Here is a 16,060-nt window from a genome sequence, read left to right as displayed (position 1 = left end):
ATCAATGTCCCTAGAGGGAGGTTCCTCTTTGCCTTAGAGGTACCCATCTAGAAGCCTGTGAATTCTCCCCTTAAAAGGAGAAGTGACTTTTGCCATTAAGATGAATTAGATCCACCTCTGGGATGGGGAGGTGAGAGAATTAGAACCTGGAGAAATATAAAATATTCATCTTTGCATGGAAAAAGTTTACATCCTCCAGAATGATGAGAATTTCATAATGACTAACATCCTTGAATGGGCCAGAACATGAAATCAAATGTAAATGCTCAGACCTGACAACTCCATTTGTATATAAGAGGCTTTAGAGAACTATTCAAGGTTTGGGACCCTTGCAAAAATTACACATTTATCCACGTAATAATTCATCTGATAAAGGCAAAAAAGGAGGTGATCTTGATGTTGTACTAAATCACCAGAGAATTTTGGACCTGGCATGCTCAAAGATGTCCTTCTTCCCACTTTGGTTTACCTTCCAGAGAAGTCAGACCTAACAGTTCTCAAGAAACCTAGTTCTTCACTTAGGGCCTCAAAGACCAGATGAGAAATCGGTCCCATCTGCACAATGTTTGAGAACCCACAGCAGCAAATATGAAAGAGGCAAATTGTTCCATTTTCCTTGACCCCAAGGGTTGTGTACACTAGAACTTACAGTAACTTAAATTCCTTCCAGAACGTGGCCTTCCGCTCAGGGAGGGTGGAGGCCCTAACATAGGTGTGAGGTAGGGATGCACATCTACTAGTCCTGCTTCAATTTTCGTTCCCAAGTGCGTCTGACAGAGTGGGCATCTTCCAAAATGAAAGTCCTTTTCTTATTTAAAGACATGTATTTTTCATTTCACCTGGCTCCTGAAACGTACTAAGGAAAGGGTCTTCTCTTGCAGTACTGGGTGAAAAGCTGTTTGTGCTAGATTTTTCAAGAGGCCACACATCAGTCTCCAGCCTGGAGCTCTCCTAAGGGGATGTTAGTCTAATTTGCCTGTGACGTCTGTGGCTTACTGGACTTCAGAACCTATACCCAATGTTTCATGCGTTTCTACTGGAATCATCTGTGGACTGTGTTATTTCATCTTCCTGCTGCTCAGCTTTCTCCTCTGTGTATGGAGAGGTGGACCAGGAGGCCTTAAATATCCCTGCAATATTCAGTGATTCCACTGGAGCAGGAGGAGCTGTGGGAAACACCTGTCAGCAGGGAAGTACAAAAGAGCTTCTAGCCTTTTTTGCTTTTATTCCCTCCTTGCGTGTGTCTTTTAGAGAAGCAAGTCACTTTCTCCTAAATGAGAAAGCACACTAAAAAGCTTAACATGGTGTCAAGGGGTCCTCCGGCATCAGCTCGATAGTTCCCAAGGCAAGGAGTCTCACTGTGGGGTAGCTTATTGTTCTTCCTGTTAGAAAAAGTCTTCTTGACATTAATCTTGACTTGTCTCCCTATACCTTTCACCCAGTAATTCAAATCCTCTCCATTAGGATGAGATGGAACAAGTCTACTTGCTGAAATTTGCATCCTGGTGTGGTGTATGCGTGTACATACACTAACACCTTCATACTGGATCCCTATAAGTGTGTGTGGTCTATTGTGGGGTGGGTCTCAAGGCATTGGTGTGTTTTATGATACCAGTAAGACCAGTATTATGAGTGAGGCTGATGTAATTTGGTGAACTATGATTTATGGAAACTCTTTACAGGTTAAATGGGGGAATAAAGGAGGTAGGTAACAAAAGCAAATTGTCCACTCACACGTTCATCTTGTTAAATTGACTTATAACCAGGAGTGCATTTTTTGACAAAAGTCAATTTCCTCCATGGTAGAAAAGTTTCCTCTCAAATTTCTTTCCCTCTTTCTTTGTTTCTCTTCCTGTTCCCAGTTCAGGCTTTGGGTCAAATCTAGTCTGGACTACTACCAACTGGCTGTGTGGCCCAACATAAATGTCTTAACCCTTCTGATCCTCACTTTTTCTATTTGTGGAGCTCCCCAAAAATGGCCACTTCCTAACCCCTGGAAACCATGACCATGTGAGGTTACACGATAAAGAGAAATTAAGGTTACAGATGGACTTAGGTCGCCAGCCAATTGACCCTGATATGGGGAGATTATCCAAGATGATCCATATGGGCCCACAGTAATCACAAAGGAAAAGGAAGGCAGAAAAGGTCAGAGTGACGTGATGTGATAAACAAACAAACAACTCAGCTAGTCTTTTCTGGCTCTGAAGATAGAGGAAGGGGACCATGTGTCAAGAAATGTGAGTGGCCTCTAGAAGCTGGAAAAGGCAAGAAAATGATTCTTCCCCACAGCCTCCAGAAAGGACTACCGCCCTTCTGACACACCTTGATTTTAGCCCAGTGAAACCTGCATCTGACTTCTACAGAACCATGAGATAATAAATGTGAGTTGTTTTAAGCCACTACATCTGGCATACTTTGTTACAGCAGCAATAGAAAACTGATGCGCTATCTATAAAATCCAGTTAATAATGGTATCCATCTTAAAATGCCTGCCTAGACAGTTCAAGTAACACACACTCCCTGACACTCACTGAGGACTCTATATAGATGCTCTTATTTTTAAGACTCCGCCCAACTTTCCCCAAAGCCAAGGGTGATGGTGCATGGGAGGCTCCCCTGCAAATCCGACTATGAACGGGCCTGCCAGCAGCAACTCTCCCAGAGCCAGCTGACAGCAGGAGGAATCACAATCCTTTCAAACCCATTTGGCCAGGGCTGACTGCCTGCCAATTTTCTAAAGGGATTTTCATTTTTAAATTAAAGTGATAGATCTACCTGTCTGCATCTTTATGACTATGGGAGCAAGCTTCACGCCCAAGAGCCAACTTTGCTTTTCCTATGTGTTCATTCCTGTTTTAATTTGTATATTTTATAAAGAAGCCATGGATATCTCAGCTTTAAAGCAATGCCCTGTCTCTAAGCTTTTAAAAACCTTACTTGGGGAGAACAACAGCTCATGTCATGGACAAGTTCAATGAAGAGAGATGGTATTTCCGGCAGGACAGAGAATAGATCCAACACTTTCTGGGAAACTTCTCTCTTGGCCCTTTGCTTGACCAACACACTCTCTGCAGTCACCATCACTACTCTCCCCCCCCCCCATTTTGCAGTTACCTCAATTTTATTCCAAGAAATTGCCCAATTCTAAGGACTTTCAAAACCTTAAGTCAAAGTCTGGTTCCGTTTGCCTTAGGTAGAAGCCACAAAAGGGCGAGGTCCTTACAGGAGGACTTTTCTCCCTTTGGTTATACAAAACAATGTTAATGTAACCGTTATGGTGGAGACTTTACATGCTAAGTCAGAAAAGTTTTATTTATGGCCTGCACAGCTGTTGTAAGGTACCTGCCTCTCCCTGATTGTTGGAGGATTATCCCATAGCCCTAACCTTAATGCTGTGCTCACCCTTATTTAGACTCCTTTAATCCCAATTCCACCTCACCATTTGCATTTGTTGTCTTTGGCACAGAAAATTCAAAAAGAAAGGGAACCATTGTTGATTGCACATTCAAATAAACACAGCATTCACATGGACTGGGGTGTGGTGGCAGATGCAAATCAAGAAGTCTGGTTTGGTAATGGGGTAGGGGTAGCAAGGGGAGGGCTGCTGGCTGGTCTGTGTGGGGTTTTTCTTTTTTGTTTTTGGATGGGTCAAACGTTTGATTCCTTTCATGCTGTTGGTACATATAGGTGCAAGTTCATGGAAGATCAACATTTCAGAGAATGGTAGGATTTTCACATTTTATTTCTATTTTTTCCAGTCAGAAGAAGCCATGAAAAAGTCTCTCAAGATCATTTGATTCCCCTCCCACTCCCACCAGAGGCCTACTTAGAGGGTTGCAAGAGTCCCAAGGGACTTCTCATCTCTTCCCAGTCAGGGGAACCTTTATTTGCTTACTGCGCTTCATATCTGGGCCCCACAGAGACAGTGGGACAGAGCCAACTAGGATGAGCCAGGGAAATAGATAGCAAAAGTGAGGAAAGATTTTGGAAGTGAGCCATACCTGGAAGGAATATAGGAATGGGATGTAATTGTATAGAAAAGAGAAGGGCTTTTGTGAAGAGAGCCTAATTAAAAAGTGAGGGAAGAAAAGTGTTCAGCGTATATTGTCTGAATGACAGAGCACAGTCCCTCCCTCCTTCGGGGGACCCAGCTCTAAGGAAAGGACCTGAGTGGCAAGAGGGTGCATGGAGTTGAGACATGAAGAATCTTCTGACCATAAGGAGAGGGAGGGATGGGATGGTTTCATTTGTTTTTTCCAAATAATCCATATATATTTCAGATGGTTGGTTTTCTTTCTGTTATAATGCGATTCAAACTAGATATGGGGGAATGAATCTCTCATGTCCTCCTCCAAACTTCTAAGCCAGAAGCCTGAATTCCAGGAGTTTAACCTTAGAAAATACTTTTGGGAAAACATTTTTTTAACTAAAGGAAAGCAAGACATTTTACCAACACAACATGCTGGGATAGTTTATTACCTTCACTTTGAGAAGAGGGAAACTCAAACCTAAATAGCACTAGTATTCTTGCTTTCCTCCACATATAAGCTGAATAAAACCATGCTTTTGTGTTTTTGTTGTTGTTTGTGTCTGTGTATTTTGACTTGTTTTTTGCTAGTTTTCCAACATTGATTCTGGATTTGATCTCTGGTAGTGCAGAAAAACCTAAAGTACATTTAACAATTGCCACCCCCTGAATCTTCTTTGGTTATAGTCATCTCAATGTTGAATAAGTTGCTTTTCCTAAGAATGGATAATATTCAAGGCAATCTTACAGATAACTATTTCTTCTTTACCAAGGCAAACCACAATGCCTGAATGACAAAATCATTGGTGTTCATTTCTATTACGTTACTAACTCTGGGGGGATGGAGGATGGAAGGGTGGGTTCTGAAATGGTGCAAAGGCTGCTAAAAATGGCAAAAATTGGCGTGGTCAGAAAAATGCTGTACTTATTGTAAGATAATCTGAAGGGTTTGTTTTAAAAAGTGGCCGCACTTACAAAGTTTCAAAATCAAGTCCACATTGACTTATTAAGTTCCTACTGTGTGTCTTCAAAAGGAAACCAATATATCTGCTGCTATCAGAGAGCAGGCTCCCGCCTGTGGAACAACTGGAGGCCAACTCAGGATAGGATTCAATCCCCCTTCTTTTTCCACACTCCTAACTACAGTGTTACAACATGATATAGATTTGCCTCCCTGCCATGAAATTGGAATGCGGTGGCCCTTTGCTTCCAAAATAAATAAGAGTTAGGTTTCCCAGCATTTCTCGTCTTTTCCAGGTTCATTCCAGGAGCTGGGTTTTAAACAAGATTAAACATGCACACAGCTGAAATCAAACTGGGTACTATGGAAATGTTGAAAGAGTGGACTTAAATCTTAGCTCCTCAAGACAGTCTAGATTCATCCCACAGCAAATGTTACTCACAGCTGCTACTCTTCTGGTAAACAGAAGAGAAAAGAAGAAATAAGTTATCATCTGCCTATTAAAACTATCCCAAATTGAGTAGCCAATAGGTAGTATGGTCGCCATGCAGCATGATTCTCTCTCTCTGTCTTTCTTTCTTTCTCTCTCCTTTCTCTCTTTCTCCTCCTCTTCCTCCTCCTTCTTCTTCTTTCCCTTCTTCTCCTTCTTCTTCTTCTTTTCCTTCTTCTCCTTCTTTTAGTTTTGACTGGAAAGACTGCCTATGAGAGTTTCTAAGTTCTAAATGAAGAGAAAAACAACTTTACTTATTAAACACTTGGTTTTGTTCTACCTTGGACATTTCTAGCACAATAAAACTGGAATCAGAGTCTGTTTCTCCAACCTAAATTCACCATTCATTAAGTTCCCTTGTATTATTGGCAACTGTGATTCAGGAGAACCCTTACTATACTTCACAAGACCTCTTTGTCATCTTTAAGGATGAAACTGATTTAAGAAATGAGAGAACCAGGCAATGTGCATTTGGACAATTATCATTACCCTCAAAGATATGCTTGTCTAAGCCCATGAAAGGTAGGCAATGCTCTGATCTCAACTCAAAATACACACATTGAGAGGAAGACACCTCAGAGATTGGCTGACTCTAGCCTTTTCATTCACTACACATGAGGAAGCTGAGTACTAGAGGGGGCATAGTAACCTTCCAGCATTTTCTTGGAGGGGTTTACTTTCCCTTTCCTCCACATGACTTAAATAGCTCAAGAAGTCCTGCAAATAGACATTCCCGGGTAAGAATTCCACAAATATCATGGCTACCAGCACTTGGCACAGAGCCAGACAGAGAATGGTTTTGGTGGTCATTGTTGAACTCAGTTAAGAGGTCAGAATAAGGGGAATCCTGGTATAGACTGCTGCAGGAAGTTGACAAAGCCACAAAATCATAATTCACTACTCCCTTGTTGCCTATTTATAAAGGTCCCATCAAGAATGGCCCATGATGGGGCTCCTGGGTGGCTCGATTGGTTAAGCGTCCGATTCTTGATCTCAGCTCAGGTCGTGATCTCAGGGTCATGAGTTCAAGCCCCACTCAAGCTTAAAAAAAAAAAAAAGTCCCTGATTTAGAAATGAGCACAGATTGAAAATAGCTCCCATTTTAAGATGTTCCCAGGCATTTGGTGATAGTTTATTCCTGATTTCTAGATGAATTCCCTAAGCAAAGACATTTGGTTTGCCTATGTGTGTGAGTCACTACCTTTCTCTGCCTCTGGTTGTATTTACTGTTTTTATGGTACCTGTGATTCAAGCCCAGTTAGGGTCTACTCTAGGGTGACTGAGGAGGACCAGAAAAAATAGTCTGGAGATAGTCTGTGACTGAGTTAGAAGAAACCCAACGGGTAGTGAGGAGTGTGTAATCTGGCCTTGCCACTCAAAGTGGCCTCCAGACCAGCAGGATCAGCCCTCTTTGGGAGCTTGTTAGAAAAGTAGAACCTGCAGTTCCACAAGACCTTCAGGTAATTCTCCTATGCATTAAACTCTGAGGTCTCATTCCCAGAGATTCTGATTTAATTGGTCTGGGTTTGTGACTTGGGCAAGGAGCTTTGGAAAGGCTCCCTAGGTGATCCTAAAGTGCAGCCATCGCTATAGCTGTAGAGCTCCAGGATGTGGCCATGTGCTCTGGCTGAAAAGATGGCTCTTGCCACATGTTGTTACTGTTTATTATTATTGTTGTTTGTATTCCATGCAGAAACCTCCATAGACAAGTAGAGAAAAGACTGTTTAGAAGAAAATGGGGAAAAGGCAAACCCAGGATGAGCTGGGTAAAGAGGGAGAGAAAGATAACTGGAAAACACAGTAATTGAGATCAAATGAATTAATATATGTAAAGCTACAGAACAGTGGATTATACATAATCAGGGCTTACCATTATTGTTACTCATGAAGAATGTGGACTTGAATAGAGGGAGGATACTACAATAGCTACCTTAAAGTCCAGCCCTTTATATTCATTACCTCATGTAATCCTGAAAACAACAATTTCAAGAAGATATTATTACCCCATTTCACAGGTAAGGAAACTGAGGCTTAGAGAGGTATCTTAGTCTTCCCGGGCTGTTCTCACAGAATACCAGAGACTCTGTGCCTTCAACAACACATGGTTATTCTACACAGGTCTGGAGGCTGGGAAGTCCAAGATGAGGATGCCAGCCAATTCAGTTCTTGCTGAGGGCCCTCGTTCTGGCTTGTAGATGGCTGTCTTATTTCTGTATCTTCACAGGTGGAGAGAGAGAACTCAGGTCCCACCTACATGATCTTAACTAACCTAATTACTTCTCAAGGTCCCACCTCCCAATACCATCAGGGATTAAGGCTTCAACACAGGAACGTTGGAAGGACACATTTGGTCCATAACAAGATGCAAAGTATACTACCTAAGGTCAGAATTCAAACCCAGATCTACTTGACTCCAAAGCACTAGTTGGCCTCACTCAGGCTGAGGATCATCGTTGTATGACTGGAATATAGAGGATGCAAGCAGGCAAGCAGAGGCTAAGAAAAGGGGAAGGAGAAATAGGAATGATCCTGATAAATTCCAAATGGTATTGATTGACTAGGCCCTGCCTGTTCCTAGTCCCAGACTCACACTGCCCAAAGAGTCATTATAGGTTCTTGCCTTTGGAATAAAGTAAAATTTGGTCATTGTAGCAAAGCTCATCTCCGCATTCAAGAGAGACGTCCTGTCCCTGACCAGGTTCCAGCCAAAGTACCTCCCCAGCCAGTCACAAAGGAGGGTGGAAAGGCTACGAATCAGAAAAGGATGAGTGCCAAGCCCAACATGTTTCATTACCAAACTGTTAGAATCAGAAGAGAGTGTCTGCCAGATTGCCTAAGGAAACACTAGCAGCCATGTGGACTATGGAGGTGCAAAGGAACCCCTGTACCAGAGCCCCCTCAGATGCAGCCAGTGTGGATTTGTGAGGGCAGGCCTGGTTTGAAATAACTCGTTGGAGGGGGTGCCTGGGTGGCTCAGTTGGTTAAGCGACTGCCTTCGGCTCAGGTCATGATCCTGGAGTCCCAGGATCGAGTCCCACATCAGGCTCCCTGCTCAGCAGGGAGTCTGCTTCTCCCTCTGACCCTCCTCCCTCTCATGTTCTCTGTCTCTCATTCTCTCTGTCTCAAATAAATAAATAAAATCTTTAAAAAAAAAAAAAAGAAATAACTCGTTGGGTTTGTTTGGATTTTATTCATTCATTCATTCATTCATTCATTCATTATTTATTTTTTAGAGGAATTACTGGGATAGACCAAAGAACACTGAAAGCCTAGGATTATATTTACCTAAATCCCAAAAAGCACTTGAAAATGTTGCATATTAAAGTTAATTGTCCCAGGCAAGAAATTATGGTAGGGGGTAAAAAAGCTCAATGTGAAGATAAAATGCTTCCCAAATAGGAAACAAAATTGGGTACCAAGAGGTAACATCTTTGGCTGGAAAGGGGTTACTGGCAGGGCTAGTTTGATCTTTTCTCATTGACACAATTTAATCAGGAGACAAAGGCTTTGGTGATTCTTCCTTACTATTTTTTTTTTCGGATGGAAAAGAAATTGAACCACGATATTCAAAGGGTACCAGAATAAAAATTTACCTTTGAGCCCTCCCCTCCCCAATTCTTCCTGCAATAAGTACATTACGCCTCTGCTGTGCCAGGCCCTGGTGTAGGCACTTGGGCTAATCGGCAAACCAAAGACCTGAAAATCCCTGTCTTCCTGAGGTTTGCATTATAGTGCACATACAATAACTGCACACACGGTGCTTTCAATTGGGCATAAAGACCAATGTCATAAATGTCATCGAACCCCAGGAAAGTTGCCCTAGCTCAAAGAGTTCAAAAAGGACAGAGTTGAACAAACTCTTGGGTGATTTGTCACAAACGTCTCCTACCCGCCCCCCCCAGAAGCTACATGTCAAGGCTCCCGGAAGTCTTTCACTTCCAGGTTAGGATTAAGGGGTACTTGCGAGCATTCAGTTCTTGAGGTGAGTATATATACATGCCCCTTTGCCCCGGCAGAACCTGAAGCTCCGTGAAGGCAGGAATCACTGCACCACTTTTGTCTCCCACATCTCTGTCTGGCTCATGGGAAGCAGTGGGTTCTTAACCAGCAAATGTCGCTGAAGTAGTCACTGGTTTTCATAAACTAGAGGAGACCACAGAAATAGCCACAATCACATGTCTGAGCATATGAAAGATTAGTACTAAGAAGACTGTGGCAAGCAGTTCTCTATCCCACAGAGGCCAGAGAAAAGTGAGGAAGTGGATGTGAAGGCTGCTCAGTGCCAGAACAGGTTGATAAAGACATCTGTAGAACCCTCTTTCTCAGAAAGTCCTTAAAATGAAAAAGATTCTTCTGAGCCATAGAACATTAGGGGATGGAGGTTTCTAAAAACAGACAGTGGTAATAATCTCTTACGTCAATTCTAACTTGTGGTAGCAACTTAAAAAGCATGATGCTGACACTGGGGAATAGAGTTCACAACAGGAAGTTTGGGGATAGAGTCCCCCAAAAGAACCTTTGTCAATGGGGCACAAAAGCGTTCTGGAAGATGGAGCTTTGGCATGTTAGAAACCCACTGCTGGAGCCCCACTCTCAGGTGGCCTGAGTGAGCTTTGATAAACTATGGTGACCCTGAAGCCGGAATTGGCTGACAGAGGATGGCAATGGTAACAGGGGACTAAAACTGTCTTGGAGGTCAGTCCTTGAAGAAGTCTTCACCTTGTCCAAAAGAATGTGGATAGGATTTCCTATTGCACTAGGGATGTAGACAACAGCCACGGTCTGTCAGCTTCAAGCAATGAGATGAGGGACCCAAGGACAGAGAAGGATTACCTCCCAGCATTTATATGGGCTGTGACAGCAGAAGTAACATTGCTCAACTGCAAGCAAAGGTAGGACCCGGGTCCAAAGCCATGAGTCAAGTGTTTGCCTTTCCCCTCTCCTCTCATCCCTGCTGTCTTCCTTGTCCTGCCAAACACATACGCACACTCAGATGAGCAGTGGAGTCCTCGAGAATCAGATAGTTCTTTTTTTAGCACACTCGGGCAGCTTTCCCGACCAGTTATGACTCTGATATCCATTTGTATTGTACTTCAAAACAGCAAGTCTGTCCACACTGATCTTGTCTTTGAAACGGTCAGGTTTATCTATGGCCTTGTAATTCTCTTGCAGCTACTTCTGAACACTGCAGGCTTTCTACAACAGGTGTGGACATCCAAAAGACTTCTGCTATGGGAAGCCTGTTATAGACAAGACTATGCTTAGCTTCTAAGTGTGGACAGTACTTCGCAAAGCTTCTCTTCGAGTGTCTCATGTGTCATATCTTTTGCATCATCAGAAGAGGTATTTGGAGCCCAAGTCTCACAACTCAATGGCCAGTGTTCTTTCTTTCTTTCTTTCTTTTCTTTTTTTCTGTGTAGAATGCAACTTTATTTATTTTTCAACTAATGTCTTCATTCCTTTTTTTATTATTTAAATTCAATTAGCCAATGTATAGTACATCATTAGTTTTCAATATAATGTTCAGTGTAGTTGCATATAACACCCAGTGCTCATCACATGATGTGCCCTCCTTAACGCTCATTACCCAGTTACCTCATCCCCCCACCCACCTCCCTTTCCACAACCCTCAGTTTGTGTTCTTTCTTCCACATCACAATTTTGAATTGCTTTCAAAATTCAAACATTCTCCTTATGTTCCTTACTAAATCAGAGTGCATTTATTAGTCACTTCTTTACAAGCCTAACTTTCTCCTCCCCTTACAAAAAATCTTTTTCAACCTCATATTGGCAAGTCACCTTCTTGCCCTCAGGTCCTATTATCCCATGGATTTGGCTTCCAAAAGACCTTCCTCATGCTGATCTTTGAGACCAGGAACAACCATCACTCGGGACAATTTTGTGTGTAAAATCATGGACCTCCTGGCCTGGGGAGGCTTTCGAGCCTCAAACATCATCATGCCAAATGCCCCCATTTCATAGGGGTAGAAACTGAGTACAAGGGAGCCACCAATTATATTGGGTTCATGACTCACAACTATGACTTTTCTACTTTACCAAGCTATACTCTACCACCTCAGCCTCAGCTCAGAATTGTCTAGAGCCCATTCTCTGAGCTCCCTATTTTCTGCTGGCCATGACAGAGGTCAAGTACTCAGAGAAAAATTTTAACTGACCCGTTTTCTGAGTAAACGTTGCCACTCTGAGGTCTTAACCCAGTACAAGGCACTACTCCCCAGATGAATGCTGTGATATATGAACAGTAGGAATTCTGGGTATTGAGGCAGATGGGAGAGAGACCATGGATTGAGTGGTTCCCTTAGATCCTCGAATCACACCTTCAGAACTTGAAGAGGATTGACAGGTCTCTGAAACCGGAGGTTCCCACGCTCTTTCTTTCTGAATATGGGGAAAGCATGTTTCCCTGAGAAAGGGCGGTGACTCCAGGAGCCCCAGCTTCTCTTCTGCCACAAATGTTCTGCAGACCTTAGACATATCTTTAATCTCTCTGGGATTAGCCTGGACGACTTAATCCTACGGCCTCCCCCAGTTTTGTTTTTTGTTTTTTTTTTTTAGATTTTATTTATTTATTTGAGAGAGAGAATGAGATAGAGAGAGCACATGAGAGGGGGGAGGGTCAGAGGGAGAAGCAGACTCCCCGCCGAGCAGGGAGCCCGATGCGGGACTCGATCCCGGGACTCCAGGATCATGACCTGAGCCGAAGGCAGTCGCTTAACCAACTGAGCCACCCAGGCGCCCTGGCCTCCCCCAGTTTTAAGAGGTTATGGTTTATGATGAAAGTCCAATAACCTCCAGTTCAGGATTTGCAAACTCAGGTACTTAGTGGGCCAGGGAATTAACATAAAGAAGTAGATGCTGGCCCAGTGTTGCTGGAACCTCTAATTTTTACCAAGAAAAGCCCCAAATCCAAATGTACAGGTGAAAAAGTTGTGATTTTTAAGGCTGACATTCACATATTAATAACGACGACGACAACGACGACAGACCTTGTGGGGACAGAAAGGATCCCCCATCCCCAGGTCCTGAGCAGCAATGACTGGCCGCCAGGAGGCCACTAGGAAACTCAGGTGGTCTGGAGCCCTGTGTCCAAAGGATGCTAGCAGGTGCTTCGGAGTACTGTAAAGAAAGTCTGCGTGCACCTTGGAAGTACATTTCTGGGCAGGAACAAAGGATTACTGGGCCGTGATTTTCCCTGCAGTGGAAGGTTCAGAGAATTCCCTAGCTGGGTGGTCCAAAGAGCTCAGACACGTTGGGCTCTGCTGCACCCCAAGGCTCCGAGCGCCCACAGTTCAGGGAGCGCCTATTGTTAGATTACAGCTCTGCTTCGAGGAATGTGAAAGTACCTGGAGGTTATCACATTACCATCCTGAGAAAGGAAAAGGGTGCCAGTCCCTCAGGGCTTTTTAGGGGAGAAGCCAGCAGTGACCCAGCAGGGAAGCCCGCGTACAGAGAGAAGGCCGTTCAGAGAGGCAGACTGACACGGGTGGGGTGGAGCCCGCAGGTGACTGAGGAACCCAGGACCAAGCCTGGTAGTAATAATGACACTGATACAACTATTACTTTTTGACCTCTGGCTCTGAGGGAGAAGCACTTTATAAGCACAATCTCACTTCACTCCTACAGCGGGGCAACGAAGATGAAGTCACTGGCCCAAGATCAGCCAGTAAACGGGAGAACTCAGATGTGAAATCAAGTGTGCCTGATTTCAAGCCTGTGTCAAGAGCTGGTGGCCAGTGTAATTTTAAGGGACAGAGATGGGTCATGTACAAGGGCCTGGTCTCTCAATGAAGGCAGCAGCCTGCAAATTCACACGAGAAAATTCATTTTTTTATTTTTTTCCACAGAAGAGACTACTTATAGCTTCAACTTCCTTCCTGGCCAAGCTAAGGCCACTTTCTTCCCAAAGCTCCCACAGTTCTGTTGTGTCAGGAAAGTAATATTTAATGGAACTTTTGGAAACCTAACTTTCTTGCCCGTCTCCCCAGACCTACGAGGCATTTTATTATGTGTATAGCTAGTCACATGATTCTAATCATAATAAAAGAGCTGTGGACCATAGAATGACCTGATATTTCTGAAAAGCTTTTGCTGATACAGTAACTGATTTTATTTTCTCATTAACAATGAAACTGGAAGGCTCTTTTAGCAGCTTGCTGCATGGACGACCACCACTTAGGTCCCACTCAACAGCCATATTGTTCAGAGAAAACAGTACCAGCAATAACTGCAAATGAGCCCAATGGATGGGCCTGGCACCTCGTGGCATATTAAATTATCTGACATTGCCAAGGCCACCACTCCCTGCCATGGAATCAATCTTTCTCTTATCAGAAAACACATAAAGGGTCACAAGATCCATTTGAGACAATGGCTAAGGGGGCAAAGAAGGGAAAGGACCAAATGATTTTATCTTTATGAGCATTTAGTTGATGAAAATTTCCATGCATCTTGCTATTATCAATCCACAGGGCAGACGGAGGAAGGGAGGCTGGGGGAAAAGAAGGGAATGAGGTGAACAGGGACTCATCTGGTACAAATAGCTTAGCCACAGAGGGCAGTGAAATTAACACAGTGAGTCCAGAAACGTCAACCATCAACCCCACAGTTAATCTCCAGTGTTCTGGCTTTGATCATTTAAATGAGGACCCTGGGACCTCAGAACTTGTCCACGATCAGGGCACCTTCATCGTAGTTTGGATGGGCTTGTCTAAGAGCTCTGGACTTGGCTGATTCCTTGGAAGGAGCATGCTCACCCTGGTCAATACTGCAAAAGCAGGTCTTTGCTTAGTGACCACTTCGGATGGGTCTAAGCTCTGTTTGGCACTGCAGCTGGAAGGGAAGAAGTTACAAAAGCATTATATCTCATCCCTGCTCTCAAAGAGTTTATACTTGACACGTGAAGCAGCCATAGGAGGCCCAAGGATATGGACCAAGTAAAAATAAACAGTTAATGCTGCTAACAGAGGAAGAAGAGTGAGATGGATGGGAGCCTACTACTGGCTCAAGAACTTAATGCTTAGTGAAAAGTTCCAAATTCCAGTTTTCTTGCCTGTTTCCTCAGGCCTATGATGAGGCTTTCCAGGACTTGTGAAAGGAGCTGAAAATGAAAGAGGTTATAAAAACAAACGATTTCTTACTTTTCTATTGTGAATTAAGAAGCCAACAGTTACTCATCTGTTGCTGTTTGTATTCATAGTGGTTGTTTGAGATGAAAAATGAAAATGTGGGATCCAGACAATACATGATTATTTGAGGCTTCCACCTTCCATTATTTTTTTTAAGGACTTTATTTTCAAAGTCTTTTAAGGTAAGTTCTGCCTTAGTAGGCAAAGTTAAATATCACCCTTTATAGAGATCATATAATCCAGGAGCTGTGTTTCCAAGAGTCAGACAATTAATGTGATTAAGTCATGGGGGTAGGGGCAGGTAGGACATTAGGTGGGGACCCTAGGGTATTCAAGAAGAGGGCAGGCTCTGTCACAAGCAGCCTTTATTAGCCAGCAATGCCACATAGTTGCCACGTGGGGGTAGGGCCCCATGTAGCTAGCACCTCCAATTTTTCAGGAGAAGATGAAATGGTAGTTTGTATGTGAAATTTACTAATGTTTCAGTCATTATTTAGCTCACACACACAGAGACCAAGGCAAAAGCAAACAAAACCCACATCTGGATCTGATCCATGGATCCCTGGTTTAGAATATCTGATTTAGAGCCATCTGTTCACTTTATAGATGGAGAAATAAGATGCATACAGGTGAGATTATCATCATTAGCTAAACAGCCAGGACTCAGTTTTCCTGACTCTTAAATCTCAGTTATTTTTACCATACCATATTGTCTTACAGGAAATAAGTCTTAGAGAGCTTATAGGAAGATTCAGACTACAAAAGGCCTGAGAAGGAAACTTCTCATTCCCCCCTACCCCTCATTCTCAGTTCATGATTAACCACAAGCCATCTTTGTGGACAGCCTGGGACCTCCTTGTGGCAGCATCTCAAGCCTTTCCCAGCTGAGTGTTCCTTTAGGATTCGTCTTGACAAGGGGAACATGTGAGCAATTGAAGCCATCTACCAGGAAAGGCAGAGTACAAGGCCTTGACTTATCTCACTGGGGAGTTTCAAAAGAAAAATGCCCAGTGCTTAGGCTCGAAGGTGGCTACAGACTGCATTTTGGTGCTCTTAGTCCCAGGACCAGCAAAATCTTCCCAGTTTATACCTTGGAGTGGGAATCAGCAACAGACAGCAAGCCCTAGTTTCGTCTCCTACCAGGAACAAAACCTCCCAAGAAAATCATCACTTGATGGCTGACAAAAATAGAATTGCAATTTATGCCCCTGTCTACTCTATCTTCAGGCTCTTAAGGTGTATTTCCCATCATAATGGCTGATTTCGATGGATTCCCGGGGTGCCGCATCACTGCTGATGACATTAATGGTTTTGGGCTCCCTGAATTTTGATTGATTGCTATAATCTGCAAAACTATTTCAGGACATAGATTTATTATTATTAAGCCTATAAAATGGTGTCAGGGTCAAAGCAAGCTGATGATGTGTGTTGTG

This window comes from Leptonychotes weddellii, chromosome 7, assembly GCF_054177405.1.
Source record: "Leptonychotes weddellii isolate Sample4059 chromosome 7, ASM5417740v2, whole genome shotgun sequence".
NCBI lineage: Eukaryota > Metazoa > Chordata > Mammalia > Carnivora > Phocidae > Leptonychotes > Leptonychotes weddellii.
The sequence above is the reverse complement of the archived record's forward strand: the minus strand, read 5'-3'. Positions refer to the sequence as shown.